Below are 19,884 nucleotides of genomic sequence, written 5' to 3'. Positions count from 1 at the left end.
CCTTTTTGGGGGGGGGACAGGCAGAGTGGACAGTGAGAGAGAGAGACAGAGAGAAAGGTCTTCCTTTGGCATTGGTTCACCCTCCAATGGCCGCCGTGGCTGGCACACTGCAGCCAGCACACCATGCTGATCTGAAGGCAGGAGCCAGGTGCTTCTCCTGGTCTCCCATGGAGTGCAGGGCCCAAGCACTTGGGCCATCCTCCACTGCACTCCCTGGCCACAGCAGAGAGCTGGCCTGGAAGAGGGGCAACCGGGACAAAATCTGGCACCCCGACCAGGACTAGAACCCGGTGTGCCGGCGCCGCAAGGCGGAGGATTAGCCTAGTGAGCCACGGCGCCGGCAATGGATATAGTATTAACAACATTTAGTTGCTGTGTTTTTTAAAAATCATGATCTAGTACCGCTCTGTTTCTTCTTATCTGGATAGATCATCCTTAGTGCCTGTGGTATCCTATTGGGAATCCCATCAATGATGGGATAGGCTATTCCCAACTCTTCATTAATCAATTCATTTGTTGATGCCTCAAATTGAGCAGCTTCTTGGACAGGAGGCACACCATGAACTACAGCAGCACCTAGTTGAAGGCACTGGGTGGCTACCCCACCCTTTCACTCCCAACTGCCAAGGGCCACAACTTTGTCACATGCAGGCACCTACAGATGCCCACAGCACTGAGGCTAGCCTTCCAACCACTTCCCAGTGTGCCCCTGGCCAGCTGCATGGTGGCCCCACTAGCCTGTCACTGTGATCTCTTAACACAGTCAGAATTCCATTGTTCCTTTCTTGTGGGGAAGGTTAGTTCTAGGTATATAAGAAAAACTTTTATAGTATATTTGCAATTACAACATTAACACAGATGGAATATATTTCCATTGTGTTTTTCTTACTGTCAGCATACAGAGCACAAAATAGGCTTCATCTTACATTAGAGACACGTAAAACACACTGAGAGAATGGATTCCCTATTTACCTGTTTTGTGACCCAGAGCTGAAATGCTGAAGACAAATGCTCTGTAAAAGATATTGGTGTCATAAGACCAGACTGTTATGTCCACCCAATGTGAGTAACAGCATCTGGACAATTCTCAGAGGACCCTGTACAGGGATGTGATGCTGGAGATCTACAGCAGCCTGCCATGCTGGGGTGAGTGACACTCCCCAGTCACACCCAAATCTACCTATTTCATCTCATTTGATAAGCAAGTAGCTACCTTATAAGGTGTAATTCTGTTTAGGTATAGGATTTGAGTCCATGAAGGATGTGAGTATCCACATTCTCCAGCAAAGGATTTAAACTGGCCCTTCTGTTGCACAACTCCTGAACCCAAGCCATTGTCTTTCAAAGAACTTGACTTAATGATGACAAATTCCTTCTTCCTTCCTTCCCCTCTTCCCCTCTCTCTCTTACCCCTCCCCCTTTTCTTGCTTTCTTTGAAAGGAACAGTTAGAGAGCTCTCCCATCTGCTGGTTCACTCTCCAAATGACCACAACAGCTGGGTGTGGGCCAGACTGAATCCAGGCACCTGGGAATCCATCTGGGTCTCCCTGACATGGGTAGCAGGGTCCCAAATATTGGAGCCAACTTCTGTTTTCCCAGGTGCATTAGCAGAGAGCTGGATTGGAAGTGGATCAGCCAGGACCCGCTGCACACAGAGATTTAACCTGCTGGACCACAATGCCAGCATGAAGTACAACTAGACTAGATTGTGTTTGAAGAACTGCCTGCTGCAGTTGTTTCTCCTCAACCCTTTCCTAATTATAATCAGTGAGATCTCCAGGGCACCCCCACCCCCAAATGACCATATAAATACTCTCAGCTTTTCCAAACCTCCAGACCGAGTGCAGGCGGGGAGTGTTTTTGTGTTTGCCCACATATATAAATACCCTCTTTTCAGTTGAGTTTCTGAAGAGGATAAATGTTTCCCCTCCTCCCTCGGTGCACTTGTCTGTCTCCCAGCACTCCCCACAGTGCGGCAGAAATTGTAATATTCAAAGAGACCAGAACTGCCTGGCTCTAGACTGCTACACATGAAACAGGAGACTAGGAATACAGAGTGGGACTGAAAGAGCCCTTAGGGGGGATGAAGTGGAGTAGAGAGCTGGAATTCCAACCAGGGAAGAGACGCAATTCAGGGGTAGGCTAGGAAGAGAAAGAGGGGTGAGGAGTAAGTTGTTAAAGTATTTGCAAAGTCAAAAACCCAAGGGGCTTAGCAAGATGGGGAGGAACAAGTACGTAAGGGCTAAGTTGGAAAGAGGTGAGGGACCACCAGAGTCTGCAAGTGATTACGGGGTAAGTTTAGGGGACCCAGAGGGTGTGACCTTCAAACAGTGGCCTGAGCCCCAGACTAAAGGTAGGGGTAGCAGGGAAGTGTAGGGGGCGGGGCATCCCTGGTAGAGACTGAACGGGCTCCCAGAATCTGCAGCGAGTGGAAAGAGAAAGGGGGCAGAAGGCAAGGGGTTCAGCAGCGGGGGAAGCCCTGGAAAGATGCTGGGGTGGCTGAGGGTTGGGACGGGGATGGTGGTGGGGGGGGGCTCCTGGAGAGCACACGAGTCGTGCAGCAGGAGCCCTTGTCCACGGGACGGACCTGTATCGGCCGTCCGGGTCGCGGGCGGGAATCCCGGAACCGTGGCCGCATAGCCACTTCTCCTGCACCCGGGGGACCTTGGGGCGGGCTCCACCGCGCCTCCCTGAGGGACTGGAAGGAGGAGGACTGGCGGGAGAAACGACCCGTTGACTGACAGCAGGTAGTATCGCCTAGGAGCCTGCAACCTGAGCCGCCGGCTGTCCCGCGCAGGTGCCGAACGGCACCGTCCCGGGAACTTGGAAGAGAGAAGTGAAGCAAGCGCGCCGGGTTTGCCGGCCTCTCCGCCCAGGCGCAGCAGAACAGGCGAAAAGCGCGCGGCGGCGGTCCAGTGGCCGCAGGAGCCTGGCGTTAAGGATTCTTTTCCCTCCTAACAGCTTCCTGCGTTAGCAGCCGTGAGGTGGTCTCCAAGTTGGAGCCAGGAATAAAGCTGTGGTGGTGGAAGAAGCCCTCAGCCTGAGCCTCTCAGGTCCGTCAGCGCCTTCTAAGTCGGAGGCTGGGACTAGGAGGAGTCAGCGGGTGTGCTGCGCGCTTCTCCCGGTTCCTCCTGCGCTCCCGGTCTTGAGGAGAGTTAGTTCAGGCATCTGCAGTCTCCATGGTAGGCCCTCCTGTGTGCATCCATCCTCCTTGTGTTCTGTTGTCACTGACTGTGCCAGCGTTTTATTTTTTGTCTACACTTTGTTGAAATGGGTTACTCCCGTTAGTCCTGGAATCCTGGTCAGAGTCTGACCTCTATTTCCTTCTCTGACCCTGTTGGATACCCTTGTACATAAAGACAGTCGTGTCTGGTGCTATAATAGTTTTACTTGGATTTTAGTCGTTTTATTGTCATTATCCCCCTTCATGTTGATCCTCAGTTTCATTCAAAGTTGCTGTGAAATTCTGTTTCCCAACCACAAGGTCCTCTCTGACTTCTGATTGGATTTGCTTTTAGCTTAGATCTCAGCAGATCCCCAGTCAGGACGGACACTTCACCCAGGTCTTCCCAGGTGACCAGGCTACATGCTGATGGGTGCTCTAGCTGTAGTCACGCCTTTCTTGTTGTGCATGCTGAGGACAGTCCTGCAAATCACCCTCCCACCTCCACTGCTGCCCTTTGGGAAAAGCACATTAGCCCTAGTCATGGCCTTTGAGGATCCCCCAAATTCAGTCATGAGATGCAGACCTGCAATACAAGAATAAACAGATTTAAAGGGAAATAAATGCTTATTTGTGTTTTGTAAAAAATTAAACAAAGGCGAGATAGCTATTCTTTCCTCAGAATTGACTTAAAGATAATTTTTTTAGAGACTGAGAAAAATCAGTTGTTTTAAGAAATTTAATTAAGTGTATTTAAAAGCTATACTTTTTTGTATATTTCTGTCAACTAACATATATAAAGTGAAAACTAGTGTAAGGGGGCTGGCAGATCGTAGTAGGAGACATAGTCACCTCTCTCCATGGGTTTATAGATGGAGTACAGCAAGGAAACAGGGGTAAGAAACAAAAAGAAGAAAACAAAAGTAGGACCTGGACATGGAAGCTTTAGTTATTCAAACTGGATGCCCCAAATATTGATGCTCATTTTTTAATTTTTCACCAAGCTGGGAAGATATGATCCCAAAGCACTGGTCCTGTCCTGCAACTGCTTTGTATCAGACAAGCATCTTGCAGAGTATCTCTGCTCCCCAGAGTATCTTTCAGGCAGTTGGGAGACCCAGGCTCTGAGAGGGATCAGGAGTGGGTTGAACTGGGGAGGTATATATTTGGACAGAGCTGAAGCCAGGTTTACTTGGGAAGGTAGTGACTTCAGGGCCTTCTTCCTGAGCCTGCATGTCTCAAAAATGAGGTCAAGGGGTAGAGGGAAGGAGTGACTGGGAATGATGGGACTCACTGTGAGTGCAGCATGGATTATGGATGAGGCTGCACACATTCTGTCCACACTGTGCGTCTGATCTGTCTCCTGAGGTGGAGCAGTTTCAGTACCTGGTCACCTGGTTCAGGAACCACCAATGGCAGTGGGCAGGACCTCATTTGCTTTTGCTTTCTGAGATGTGTGCAGCTGCTCCTGTGACTGGACTAGGGTTCTGATTTCTCTGCCTTTCTTGACCACCACTCATACCGTGTTCATCAAGATCCTTGCATATCCCCTGGTCTCCAGATGAGACATGGGGATCATTTTCCTGATGAAGAAATTCTGTATTTATCAGTGAGTAGCATAGTTCTCTCTTTTACCAGGGTTGCAGATATACTGTTAGTATCCAGGAGATCCAAACATGCTCAAGCTGCTTACGTGTGAACTTGGCTTACACACTATACATTTCTTGACACTGCAAGCTAAGCAAGCCTGCCAGGCATTGGGTGGACAGAAGCAGGTGGGTTGTGAATCTTGCATGGCCTGTCCCAGAGGAATCAGCAGAATGCAAAAGTGAGACAGGAATGAGTAGAGCAAATTGGGGTCAAGGAGAGATCCTGTACGGTATGGCTGGGTGCAGAGATAGCAGGATCTTGCTGGGCAGAAAGATCTCACAATGTGCCATCATCCCTAGCCCCTGGTTCCCTACCTGCAAGTAGCCACTGCTGCACCGTCGTTTCTTTGTCTTTTTCCACTCTACTCTCTCTATATCTTTTTCCTCTTTGGTTTGGCTTTAGCTTTTTCCAATTTTTCTAATTTCTTAAGGTAGAAGGGTAGTTTACTGATATCAGATATTGTTTTTAAAATATCCCCCATTCACTGGTTTACTCCCTAGATGCCCACAACAGCCAGAGCCAGACCAGGGTGAGGCCTAGATCCTGAAACTCCATTCCTGTCTCTCTCATGCACGGAAGAGACTCAGGTACGTGATCCATCACTTGTGTGCACATTTTCAGGAAGCTGGAATATTGGGCAGAACCAACGCTCAAATCCAGGACATGGACATTTAAAGGGGCATTTTAACCACTAGGGCAAATGTGCGCCCCTAATTTTCTCTTGTGATCCTTCATAATCAGAAAATACCTTCTGTGAGTTCAGTCCTTTTAACATTTATTTAGTCTGTTTTATGACTTAGTGAATCTTATATGCATTTTGGCTTTTCAGAGTTCAGATATAAACAAGATAATATATTTGCCTTTCTGTGCCTGACTTGTGTCACATAATATAATGTGCTCTATTCATGTATCTTGTCATGTGACAGAATTTTCTTCTTTTTCAATCTGAGTAGAATACATTTTAAGTCCATTCATGTGTTGGTGAACATATTCATGGATTTTATTTCTTATGTACTCTACATGGGAGTACAGCTATATCTTAAATATAATGGTTTCATGTTCAAATATATACTTAGTTTTGGAATTAATAAATCCAATGCAAGTTCTATGTTATGTTTTTAGAGGAAACTTCATACTGCTTTCTAAGCTATCTGATTTAATTTACATTTCCAGAGACTATTGTACTTATGAACACTTAACTATTTTGCGTCTTTTTGATAGTAGCTATTCCATCAGGTGAAAGGTGATACATTATTTTTGTTTTATTTGTGTCTCATCATTAATAATATCAAAGATGTTTTCATATGTTGACCATTTATATATCTTCTATTGAGAAATGTCTATTTGGGTCCTTTTCCTATTTTAATAAAGATATTTGAGTTATTTTGAGTACTTAGATTCCCTTATACATATTTGTTGTTAGCCTCTTTCTAATGTGTGGCTTTTCTCTTCACTTTGTCATTTATCTTGCTGTATAAATATTTTTTAATTTCCTATAATCCCAGTATTCTGTGTTTCTTTTAATGCCTGGCTTTTGGCATTACATCCAATAAATCATTTTCTGGACTGATGTCTTGAGACTTTTTCCTGTTCTGTTAGTACTTTTCTAGTTTTAAATTTTATGTTTGAGCATGAAATCTATTTTTTAGTGATTTCATATAAATATTTAGATGTAGCCAATTTATTTTGCATGTGGATGGCACATTATTTTCAGCAGGATTTGTTGAAGAGACTACTATTACTACATTTTATGTTTACTACATTTGTGTACCTTATTTGAAAATCAGTTAATTGTCAATTTTTAGGTTTATGTCTGGGCTTTCCGTCCTAGTCCATCAGTCAATGTTTCTGTTTTTGTGCCAGTACCATGCTGTAGCTTTGTAATACATCTAGCTTTGGTGTTTTTGCTAAAGATTGTTTTGGTGATTCTTAATCTTTCCTATTTATACAAATTTTAATATTGCTTTCTGTTTCTGTGAAGAATGACATTAAAATTTTGATTGGGATTGCATTAAATATCTACATTGTTTTGTGTGGGTAGGAAGGACATTTTAACAGTATTATTTTTCTGATCTATGAACATGGACTAGCTTTCCATTGTTTCTGCTGTCTTCAATTTCCTTTATTCATATGTCACACTTTTGAGTATGCAGATCGTTCTCCTTATTGGTTAATTCAATCATAAGTAGTTTTATTTTTATGATGTTTAAATGAGGGCTTTATTTTAACTTTTTTGATTTATTTATTTATTTATTTGAAAGGCAGAGTTACAGAGAGGCAGAGGCAGAGAGAGAGAAGTCTTCCATCCACTGGTTCACTCCCAAAATGGCTGTGGTGGCCAGAGCTGGGCTGATCTGAAGCCAGGAGCCAGGAGCTTCTTCCAGGTATCTCAAGTGGGTGCAGGGACCCAGGGTCCTGTGCCATCTTCTACTGCTTTCCCAGTCCATAGCAGAGAGCTGGATTGGAAGTTGAGCATTCGGGACTGGAACTATTGCCCATGTGGGATGCTGGCACTGCAGTCAGCAGCTTTCCCCCTATACCACAGTGTGGCCCCCCACAATGTATTTTTAATTACTTCTTTAATCTCTGTCATTTCCTTTTCTTGCTGATTTTCTTATTTAGTGTTTTTCCTAATTTGTTGAGCTATAACATTAGATAATTAAATTGTTTATTTGATATCTTCTTTTTTGTTGTGGTGATATTGTACTTCATTTTGCTACATCCTATTAGCTTTGTATGCTGTTTCCTTATTTTCTTCAAGGTATTTTTAGCTTCCCTTTTTAGTTTTTCTTTGTTCCTGTAGTTATTTAGGGTTGTATATGGCTTAGTTCCTACATATTTGTCTATTTTCTAATTCACCTATTATTAATTTCTATTTTCAGACCACTAGGGTGTGAAATTATACTTGATATGATTTTAATCTTAAATTTGTTGACATTATTTTTGTGGCTTAATGTATGACCACATATATTGTATGTGTACTTTGGATGACTTTTGATTTTATTGTATTGTTCTTAGACAAAATATGTTTTTTTTGTTTGTTCTTTTTCTAGATTTTATTTATCCCAAAAGTTACCTTTAGCAAGGTCAGAAGTACTTGTCCTTGGGAGCTTCCAGTTTTTTTTTTTTTTTTAACTTTTTTTTAATGAATATACGTTTCCAAAGTATGAATAATGGATTACTATGGCTTCCCCCCCATACCGTCCCTCCCACCCACAACCCTCCCCTTTCCCACTCCCTCTCCCCTTCCATTCACATCAAGATTCATTTTCGATTATCTTAATATACAGAAGATCAGCTTAGTATACATTAAGTAAGGATTTCAACAGTTTGCTCCCACACAGAAACATAAAGTGAAAAATAATAGATGATTTTTTTTAATGATGATGAAATCAGATCAGACCTATTGTCATGTTTAATCCCAGTGAGAGTCAAGTTGGGAGTTGATAGTTTCTTTTCTTTTCTTTTCTTTTCTTTTCTTTTCTTTTCTTTTCTTTTCTTTTCTTTTCTTTTCTTTTCTTTTCTTTTCTTTCTTTTTTTTTTTTACAGAGGATCAGTTTAGTATGCATTAAGTAAAGATTTCAACAGTTTGCACCCCCATAGAAACACAAAGTGAAATATATTATTTGAGTACTTGTTATAGCATTAAATCTCAATGCACAGCACATTAAGGACAGAGATCCTACATGAGGAGTAAGTGCACAGTGACTCCTGTTGTTGACTTTACCAATTGACACTCCTGTTTATGGCATCAGTAGGGAGCTTCCAGTTTTATCATGAGGTCTTTGACTAATAAATCTTGCTTTTAAATCTCAAAAAAATCGGGCCGGCGCCGCGGCTCACTAGGCTAATCCTCTGCCTAGCGGCGCCGGCACACCAGGTTCTAGTCCCGGTCGGGGCGCTGGATTCTGTCCCGGTTGCCCCTCTTCCAGGCCAGCCCTCTGCTGTGGCCAGGGAGTGCAGTGGAGGATGGCCCAGGTGCTTGGGCCCTGCACCCCATGGGAGATCAGGAAAAGCACCTGGCTCCTGGCTCCTGCCATCGGATCAGCGCGGTGCGCCGGCCACAGCGCGCCGGCCACGGCGGCCATTGGAGGGTGAACCAACGGCAAAGGAAGACCTTTCTCTCTGTCTCTCTCTCTCTCACTGTCCACTCTGCCTGTCAAAAAAAAAAATCTCAAAAAAATTATTTTTTATTTATTTATTTGGGAGGCAGAGCTACAGAAAGGGAAAGACAGAGAGAAAAGTCTTCCATCTGCTGGTCCACTCCCCAAGTGGCTGCAATGGCCGGAGCTGAGACAATCTTCAGCCCAGAACCAGGAGCTTCTACCAGGTCACCCTCACGGATTCAGGGGCCCAAGCACTTGGGCCATCCTCCACTGCTTTCCCAGGCCATAGCAGAGAGTTGGATCAGAAGAGGAGCAGCCAGGACTAGAACTGGCACCCACATGGGATGCCTGCATCATAGGCAGAGTCTCAGCTCACACCATAGCACCAGCCCCCAGAATGTTTTGTATATGTCTGGTAGGACCATTTGTTCCTAATGCATAATTCAGTCCCAATGTTTTCTTGTTGATTTTCAATCTAGATGATCTATTGTTGAAAATGGGGATTTGAAATCCCTGCCTTTATTGTGTAAGTCTGTTTTCCTTTAAATTTCTTATATGTATTCCTGTGTTTTAGAGACAGAGAGATATTCTGAGTTTAGGTGTGTGTACAATTTTATATCCACTTGATGAACTGATACTTTTATCACTATACAGTGACCTTTGTCTCTTTGTTACAACTTTGGCCTAAAGTCTGATTTAGTTGATCTGACTTATAGTTACCTCTGATTATTGTTGCTTTTCATTTATATTGATTATCTCTTTCCATCCCTTCACTTCCAATCTATAAATGCCCTTTAAAGTAAATGAGCCTCTTGTAGCCTCTATATAGTCATATCTTTATCTTTTTTTTTTGTTCTCCATCCATTGTTTGCCTTTTATTTAGAGAATTCATTTACATTCAAAATAATTATTAAGAGGTGAGGATTCATTACTATTTTATTAATACTGTTGTTTTATAAATTCATCTTTTTTTCATCTCTAACCAATATCCTTTGTGACTTGATGATTTTCTATAGTGACATACTTTGAATCTTTTAAAAAATCTTTTTATTATCTCTATTTCAAAAAGTTAATGAAATTAGAATTAAAATATAAGTTGATTTTGGTGAAAAATATTTTGAAATTGCACATTTTCCTGAACTTTTAAGAGATTCCCTCATGATATAGTTGTTTGCCTAGTGGTTTTCCTAATTCTTCTATTTAAAAAAAAAAAAAAAAACTCTAGGTTGAGAGCCTTAATTCTGATATCATTCACAGACTATCCTTTTACTCCCCCTCCTCCTACATTTTATGTTGGAATGTCACATTTTCACCTTATACTTTGTATCATTTAGGAAATGTTGCAGCTATAGTTATTTTTCATTTATTTATTTATTTATTTTATTTAAGAAGTAGAGATACAGATGGAGAGAGGTAGAGAAAGAAAGAAAGGTCTTCTGTGCACTGGTTCTCTCCCCAAATAGCCACAACAGCTGGAGCTGGGGTGATCTGAAGCCAGGAGCCAGGAGCCAGGAGCTTCTTCCAGATATCTCATGCAGGTGCAGGGGCCCAAGCACTTCAGCCATTTTCTACTGCCTTCCCAGGCCATAGCAGAGAGCTGAATCAGAAGCAGACTAGCTGAGACATGATCCTGAGACAAGAACTGGTGCTGACCTGGGATGCCAGCGCCACAAGTAGAGGCTTAGCCCAGTATGCCATAGCTTCAGCCCCTATAGAGTGGCTTTTAACCTTTTACTAGTGATATAATTTATCAGTCCTCCATAATTAGAATATTAGAGGTTTGAATCTGATACTGTATGCACACTGGCTGATGAGCTTTGTATTTTCACATGATTTCTTTTTTTTTATTTATTTTTATTTTGACAAGTAGAGCTATAGACAGTGAGAGAGAGAGACAAAGGTCTTCCTTCTGTTGTTCACTCTCCAAATGGCCACTATGGCTGGCACTGCACTGGCCTGAAGCCAGGAGCCAGGTGCCTCCTCCTGGTCTCTTGTGGGTGCAGGGCCCAAACACTTGGGCCGTCCTCCACTGCCTTCCCAGGCCACAGCAGAGAGCTGGACTGGAAGAGGAGCAACCAAGGCTAGAACCCAGCACCCATATGGGATGCTGGCACTGCAGGCGGAGGATTAACCAAGTGAGCCACAATGCTGGCCCCTCACATGATTTCTTTATACTAGTTAGTATCCTCTTCCTTCCCCTTGAAGAATTTCCTTTAGCAGTTTTTCCAGTGAATGGCGATAAACACCTTTACCTTTTTTTTTTTTTAATAAAGTTTCTTTATGTTCCATTTTTGAAATACAGGATCACTGAAAATAATACATTGATTCACATTTTCTTGTTTACTTCTTTCAGGACTTTGAATAAACCATACCACTCCCTCTGGACTGCAAAATTTCTGCTGAAAAATATATTGACAGTCTTACTACAGTTCCATTGCACATAGTGAGTTGTCTTTCCAACACTACTCTCCAAAGTCTGTTTATGTCTTTAAGTGAAGAGCCAATTTTTCAAACCTTCCTTTTAATGTAAAATGTAAAAATGTGCATTTCCTTCCCTGACCCTCTGTCCTCCACCCTTCTTTCTTTACACTTAACCCAAAATGAACCCATTTCCTTTCTTCAAAAGTTTTAGAGTAGGAATCTTGCATCTCCTGTGCTCATGCCACAGCCCTGTGCTCCTGCCCCAGGCCCTGACTTGCTCTGACACACACAGCAGCAGGCAGGGATGGTGCTGTGCCTCTTGTCCACTGCATATGCTGAAAGTTACTCCCTGTCTGAAATTCTCCTAGGTAAGGTACCCTGCACTGGTTTCTTCATGCTGGATTCATCCCAAGGGTTAGGGAGGTGGGGGTGATATTGAGGCCTGAATTTCTGAGGGATCCCTCCTTCTTTAGGGCAGTCTCTTCCTAAGGAGACATGTCTGGGGCAGGGTGGGGAGGCAGGAAGCACAATAGGAAAGGGGTAGATGGAATGTTTGAGAAAGGTGTTGAAAGTACACCTGCAGTTTGGGGAAGTTCCATACGGATATACTTGCTGGCCAAGGATGGTAACTGCCCTTTGGAGAGCTCAGATACAGTGCATGGGACAGAGCTAGGATATCCTTGGTGACCCTGGTATTCTAGCATACATGCTATCCAGTCACTCCCTGGCATTGAATATGGGGATTGGCATACCAGTGTCATGCCCCTAGAGGGCAGAATCTCATTGTTTAGCAGCCTTCTCTCCAAAATTTACACATTCCTTTCCAGGGTGAGTCTTTGTCACAGTCTTCCTTGTGTCAAGGTCCCCCTCTTCTCCTGGCATTCCCCTTTCATTCTCCCCCCTCTTGGTGAAAAGTGACTTTCACTTGTGTCCTTCCCATGACGATAATTAAGATGGTTATTGTGCAAGGCTAAGTCAGTTGTGTAGACATGTGGATGGCACCTGCCCCTTTCTTAATGAATAGAGCTCACCTCCACATGCCAAGGCTGCTGTGACAGTGTTGGTATGTGTTAAACAGAACCCTCCAGCTTGCATCCCCTGTTCCCAGCCCTTACACCATTGTCACCATTTTGTGTTTTTACATTTCCATCAGAACCTAGAACTTTTGCTTTCATTTTGAAAGGGAAATGAGTTTGTTGAGAAGGCTGAGAACACAAGTATCACATAACAATTTAGCTCAGTTTCTCCTATACTTTCAGGTGCAATGGAGAAGTCATTTGGGACATAGACTCCTAGGAGTACTTTCTCATCTGGCCTTGTACTAGGCATGCACTTTGTCATCTTTTTCCCTTACATGTCTGTTCCTCCTTAATCTGTCCTCAAAACCTATGGCAACTTCATTATGGTGCATGATGTGTTAGAGTAAATGTCCCTTTGTCTATAGCACAGTCTGTAGCACAGGAATGCCCCTGGCCAGAATGTCCTCACTGTAGGCATATTACAGCCTTATTGGTGAGAATGCACATGTTCTTGTTAGAATGTGACAAAGAGTAGACATCCTCAGACATCAAGTAACAGCACTGGAAACAGCAATCTAAAGTCACTTGAAGTCATACTTAGTGGTCCATCCTGCTTTACCTGCCCTTATGTGGGTCTTTTTGAGGTGACGCCACTTATCTCTTACCACTTATCTCCAGATACTTTTGAGGTCTCAGAATCAAGAGATGTATTCTTCAGGTTTTCTGTTGTTGCTAGGGCTTGAGACACAGCACCCCTAAAGTGACAGTAGGAAACCAGAATACACTGCCCCAACATTCACTGCTCTTCGCTATTATGTGCTGGTTATTCTGGGAAACTGCAAGCACCAAGGAACTGTGAAGTGTGCTTTGTTAATAGAAGTTTCCATCTATAAAAAATATTAGAATTATTATCCTGTTATTCTAATAGCAGACTAGTATTAGTAGTATTCTAACAAACATTTCAGGAAGAAGGGGGCTCTGGACAAGCATTACTACTAAAGAGGGTTTTTATCCATTTTGAGCTTTTAGCTGCTGACACATTAGATTGTGAGTCAGTTCTGTGTCCTTTCCAATCAGATTTCATTAGAATTACATACTTTAGTGCAGTAAGAGATTCCTTTTATATATTGCTCACAGATGCTACATTCTTTTTTATAATATATGTTATAAAAACAAAGGCAGGCTATACTTGTATATGTGGACTAAACATATGGAAATGTTACCCACAAAATGTGGCTCTTATAGTCTGCAGCTTTGTAATGTAGAATTCTCAGGGGCTCCTGTATGGCAAAGACTTTAGCTTGGGAGGTATAGTATAAGACTCAAATTCTAGGCCGGCACTGTGGCTCACTAGGCCAGTCCTCCACCTGAGGTGCCGGCACTCTGGGTTCTAGTCCTGGTTGGTGTGCAGTTTTGTCCCAGTTGCTCCTCTTCCAGTCCAGCTCTCTGCTGTGGCCTGGGAAGGCAGTGAAGGATGGCCCAAGTGCTTGGGCCCTGCGCCTGCATGGGAGACCAGGAGGAAGCACCTGGTTCCTGGCTTTGGATCAGCGCAGTGCGCCAGCCATAGCGGCATTTGGGGGGTGAACCAATGGAAGGAAGACCTTTCTCTCTCTCTCTCTCTCTCTCACTGTCTAACTCTGCCTGTCCCCTCCCCCCCCCCAAAAAAAAGATTTTGTGCTTAACTTCTTGGAGGAGGTCTACTATGGGCCTGTGTTTCAAAAGTCAAAGTATATCATGCAGAATTCAATGGCTATGCTTTGAATTAGCCTCTAGCACTTCACTTTAGCCATGGACACACTCATTGTGTTTCCTTTAGAAGGAAGGTAAATATCAAGACTTTACTGCTTGCAAAGTTTTGTCTTACCCTATTAATGTTCGTGGTGATTTATGGAGTGATTCTGCAGAAAGTTCTATGAGTGTTTATAGGGAATGAGTTGTGTAGTTTTATATGTACACATACACACATTCAGAACATTCCTTCAGCTCTTTTTCTCATGACTCAAGACTACTACAGTTAAATGATCTGATTATGGACTCAGTCAATAAATGTAACTCATTTTTACTGGATGCTGTTTTGATGTCATAGCCATGATTTTCTATTAATTTTAATTTTCCCATTCTACTGTACTTTTCTGTTTGATCAAGAATAAGCCTAATGACTGAAAGGATATACTGGATTTGGAGACTCGACCAGGACAGCACTGTGATCATCTCGGATTGTGAGGCAGCTACATGTAGCCTGTGAGCAGTGCATGATGAGAAAGATGTGGAGGCACCCTGTGGTGAGCTCCTTGTATGTATGTCAGTGTCTGCTACTTTAGATCCACTCATGTGTGAGCTCTGCTGAAAGGGAAGTACTCTGTAGTCAACTGGAACTCATTCAGCCAAAACCTTGATTTTGCATCCCTACTACCTATTGACTGGACTTCCATGTGCATATTTTGAGCTTAATTATACCTCTATTATCTCATTTCAGATAGTGAAAACTAGATAAAGAGAGTATAGATTATTATCAATGATCATTGTTACTAAGCAGCCAAATATGATTTAAACTAAGATCTGAGGCAGGTGTTTGGCCTGGTGGTTAAGATGGTACCTGGGACACCTAAATCCCATGCTAGAGTGTCTAAGTTTGCATCTTACTTCACTCCAAATTCCAGCTTTCTGCTGATGCACAGCTGTCATTGATTTCTCACCACCCCATTTGGAGACCTGAATTGAGTTCATGGCTCTGAGATACAGCCTGGTCCATCCCTGGCCATTATAGTCATTTGAAGAGTGAACCACCCAATGGGATTCCCTCCCTTGCTCTATCTGAAGCTCTCTGTCCCTCAAGTAGATTAATATAATTTTAAAAATACAAAAATTAAGGTCTGTTTAGCTTTCTAAAAATATGTATTTATTTATTTTTAAGTCAGTTACACAGAGAGAGTGAGACACAGAGATCTTCTATCCACTGGTTCATTCACCACATAGTCACAATGGCTAGAGCTGGGCCAGTCCAAAGCATGGAGCCAGGAGCTTCTTTCAAGTTTCCCATGTGGGTGCTTGGGCTGCCCTCTACTGCACTCTGAGGTACGTTAGCAGGGAGCTGGATCAGAAGTGGGGCAGGTGGCAGCTTAACCTGCTATGCCACAATGCCATCTGTTTAATTTTTAAACTTGAGTTGTTTGGGGACCATAGGTAAGTCTTAAAAGTACCCAAAGTGTTAATTTTAAAAAGCTGTGGATGTAGTTGAAAAGCTGGAAATTAGAAGACTAAGCACATTGATCTATATAAGATCAGCAGCTGCAAAGGATGATAGGCTGAATGAACCATCAACTTCTCTTGACTCTTGTTAAATTTTTTAGCTGGAGGGGTCTGTGCTGTGGCACAGTGGGTTAATGCCCTGGCCTGAAGTGCCAGCATCCCATATGGGTGCTGGTTCGAGACCCGGCTGTTCCACCTCCAATCCAGCTCTCTGCTATGGCCTGGGAAAGCAGTAGAAGATGGCCCAAGTCTTTGGGCCCCTGCACCTGTGTAGGAGACCTGGAAGAAGCTCCTATCTCCTGGCTTGGGATTGGCACAGCTCTGGCCATTGTGGCCAACTGGGGGAATGAACCATCAGATGGAAGATCTCTCTCTCTCTCTCTCTCTCTCTCTCTCTCTCTCTCTCTCTCTCTGCATTTCTCTCTGCCTCTTCTGTGTAACTCTGACTTGCAAATAAATAAATCTTAAAAAAAATTTAGCTGGAAAGACAATTGACACCTTTTTTTAAATTTGAGACAGGGAGATAAGAGAAACAGAAACAGAGAAGTCTCCCACCTTCCAGCCCAACTTACATATAAATTTCTGCAGTGCACAGGCCAAGGACAGGAAACACAGTTCTTCTCTTCCATGTAAGTGGCAGAGACAGAATTAAATGAGTCCTAACTTGGTGTCTCCTGGGATGCACAGTAGCAGGAAGCTGGAGGTGGGAGCCAAGCCAGGATTTGAACCTAGGTAGCTAATATGGGACAAGGGCATCTTAAACCTATATCTTAATCACTAGAGCAATCACTAGATCAAATGCTCAAACTAGATCCACAATCTCAGGAGGCCAGAAGTATCATTTATGGTTTATATTCTTATGACAGTGAAGAGAATCAGGATGCAGGGAACTGTAAAATCCAAAAATAACAAGGATGATCTCTGTAGTGAGATGTCAGAGTCATATTGTAAATCCTGTACCAGAGAGAACCAAATCACTCCTCCCTCTGTAACTCTGGAGGCCTCTTAGTCAATGTCAGTTTCTCCCAATGGGAGCTTCTAGTCAGGTTTGCTCTTGCCCATATTATCCAACAGCTCAGTGATCCTGCTAAAGTGCTTTGTTGTGGGACATTCTCTTTGATACTTCCCTCTCTGAATTAAAAAATGACAAGGCAATGGACGCCTTATGTATTACTCCTTTACAAAGAGACCTGAGGTGTATAAGGCAGGGGACCTTGATATCAGGCAGTCAGAAAGGCTCATTTACAAATTAGGGATCGATGTAAATATTGAGGTCTATTGGATTTAAAAAAAAAAAGAAAATTTATTTGAATGTCATTTACAGAGAGAGAGAGAGACAGAGAGATCTATACACTGGTTGACTCCCCAGATGGGTGCAATGGCCAGTGGTGAGTCAGGCTGAAGTCAGGAGCAATTCTATTGGGTCTTCTATTGGGTCTTCCACGTGGGTGGCAGGGGCTCAAGCACCTGGGCATCTTCTGCTGCTTTTCCTAGGCCATTAGTAGAGAGCTGGATCAGAAGCGGAGCAGCTGGGACACGAAATGGCACCCATAAGTGATGTCAGCATAGCAGGCAGCAGTGCTATCTGCTACCCCACACCACCAGACCCAAAGATACTGCTTTTGGATGGAGATTCTTCTGGGCATTTTATTCCCTGTCTGCCCCACCCTTTATTCTCTTACACATATGTTCCAGGTAGATTATGTTTAGAAGATAATCCTACTATAATTTATTTCTAGTAAGGATTGTTTATCAAGATTAATAAATGTTAATGGTTTTAAGAACTTTGGATTACATGCAACTGAAAGACCATGTTATAAAGAATTGGGTACTATGTTAAACACTTGGCATGTGCTAAGAATTAATAAAGTAACCTAACATGCAATGATGAAATTAAGAATCCAGCAAAGATAATAAAAGTCTGGGTAAACCTAAAAATGCATGTAGAGGACGGGCATTTGGAATAGCAGTTAAGATGCCAGTTACGATATCTGCTTTCCACATTGGAGGGTCTGAGTTCAGATTCAGACTCTGATTCCTGATTCCAGTTTACAGCCAGTATGGGCCTTGAAAGGCAGCTCAAGAATTTAGGTCCTTGCTGTCCATGTGCGAGATCTGGAATGAGTTCCCAGCACAGAGCTCTGGCCAAATACAGCCCTGACTGTTCCAGCATTTAGTAAGTGAATCAAGAGATGCAGGCTCTTTCTTTTTCTTTCATTCTTCCCACCCCCATCCCTTTGCCTGTCAAACATGCCTGTAGAAATTCATGGTGTAATCAGTCCTTGGATTGATAGAAATTCTCCTGAAGAGATGCTTACATATTGATTTAAAAATGTATAACTGTACTTATATAAATGATCATATTTAAAATTTCCCCTGTATTATCGCTGTAGTTTTACATCATTCAAAATCTTTTTAGCATAGTGATTTTTTTTCAGTGTGAAGCAAAAGTATTCCCAAACTATTCCTTAGGTTTCCATTCACCTCTTTTCAAATGAATCCCAGTCTTCACCTCATTTCTCTTAAAAGTAGCATTTCCAACTAAGGTACAGAAAAGGGACATTTTTCTTAGAATTGCTTATTTTATTTGAGAGGCAGAGGGACAGAAACAGAATGATCTTTCATCACTTGTTCACTCCTCAAATGACCGCAATACCCAGGACTGGACAAAGTAGAAGTTCATCTGGGTCTCCCATGTGGGTAGCAGGTCCCAAACACCTGGGGCATCAACTGATGCTCACCCAGGTGAGTGAGCAGAAAGCTGGATCAGAAGCAAAGCAGGGAATAGTGCTGTGGCATAGTGGATGAAGCTGCTGATTGCGGTGCCGCCATCCTGCATGGGAACTGGTTCAAATCCTAGCTGCTCCTTCCAATCCAGCTTTCTGCTATGGCCTAAGAAGGCAATAGAGGATGGCCCAAGTCCTTGGGCCCCTGTGCCTGTGTGGGAGACCTGGAGGAGACTCCTTGCTCCCAGCTTCAGATCAGCACAGCTCCAGCTGTTGCGGCCATTTGGGGAGTGAACCAGTGGATGGAAGACCTCTCTCTCTCTGCCTCTACCTGTGTCCCCGCCTCTCAAGTAAATAAATAAATATTAAAAAAACTAATCAGGACTTAAACTGGCAGCCAGATATGTAACTGAAGGGTTAAAAAGTTAAAAGCCACTCCCGCTCCCCCTGCCCTCCTCTGGTGAACTTCCTGACCTTGTTAGACTTGCTCTGTATAGCCATTCTCTTTAAAGTTAGTTAGTCAGTGAATTACCCCAATGTAGACGTAACCTTAGTTTCACCTAAGTAAGATAGAAGGAGTCACTGTTTAGAAATTAACAAACCTTCACTAAGAAATCTATTTGCTCCTGGAACTCTGACCCCACCATATGTCCCTTATCGCCATTTGGCTGCATTCCTAGGTACCATCGAGGCAGTTCTTGTAACCTTGTTGTGTGGCCCTCCCTTTTGGTAATAGGAGGCTTTTTGATCCTCCCTGTATAGGCCATATGGTTCTCTGATGTCTAATCAAGCCCTTACTCGATGTCCTGTACTCCCTGTATTCATAAATCAACTGATTGTAAAATCACTTAACTTGTATCAATTGTTTACTCTGCACCGACTGTTTGATCTATGCAATGATTGATTTTCTTTGTTTAAATGTGTATAAAAACCCCAACTCTCTACTTCTTGGGGCTGCCTGTTCTCTTATGCTCAGGGGCCCCAACATGTTGGATCATCAATAAACCTTACCCTTTGCTAATTGCATGAGAGAAAGCCTCTTGGAGTCGTTCTTGGGGTGGTGGACGCTTTTTCAACTCTAACATAACCTGCTGTACCACAGTGCCAGCCTAAAAGTAAAGTCTTGAAATGAGTCACTCATAGTTGTTCTACATTAGTATAGGCACTATGGCTTAACAGGTGGGGCCACCGCCTGTGGTGCCGGCATCTCATATGGGCACTGGTTCAAGACCTGGCTACTCCACTTCTGATCCAGCTATGGCCTGAGAAAGTGGTAGAAGGTGGCCCAAATTCTTGGGCCCTTGCACCCACATGGGAGACCCAGAGGAAACTCCTGGCTCCTGGCTTCGGATCGGCTCAGCTCCAGCTGTTGTGGCCAATTGGGGAGTAAACCAGTGGGTGGAGGACCTCTCTCTCTCTCTCTCTCTGCCTGTCCTTCTCTCTGTGTAACTCTGACTTTCAAGTAAAATAAATCTTTAAAAAAAAGTTCTGTTCACAGGCATTTGTGTGTGTATATGTATATATACATATATATTTTATATATTCATTTA

General features: G+C 43.1%; 1 long non-coding RNA gene across 2 annotated transcripts; it reads left to right on the top strand.

The window, feature by feature from the left end:
• The first annotated feature begins 2,895 nt into the window (after positions 1–2,895).
• LOC149119449 (uncharacterized) lies at positions 2,896–12,091 on the top strand. 2 transcript variants are annotated; one of them, XR_016228634.1, is made up of 3 exons: positions 2,896–3,182; positions 5,314–5,400; positions 11,273–12,091. It is a non-coding gene; the product is annotated as an uncharacterized LOC149119449 (long non-coding RNA). The 2 variants fall into 2 exon arrangements; XR_016228633.1 differs by lacking the exon at positions 11,273–12,091 and adding an exon at positions 7,075–7,347.
• The last annotated feature ends 7,793 nt before the right edge of the window (positions 12,092–19,884 follow it).

Source organism: Oryctolagus cuniculus, chromosome Y, assembly GCF_051225735.1.
Source record: "Oryctolagus cuniculus isolate XC-2025 breed Fujian yellow rabbit chromosome Y, ASM5122573v1, whole genome shotgun sequence".
NCBI lineage: Eukaryota > Metazoa > Chordata > Mammalia > Lagomorpha > Leporidae > Oryctolagus > Oryctolagus cuniculus.
This window is presented reverse-complemented; position numbering and strand designations above follow the sequence as displayed.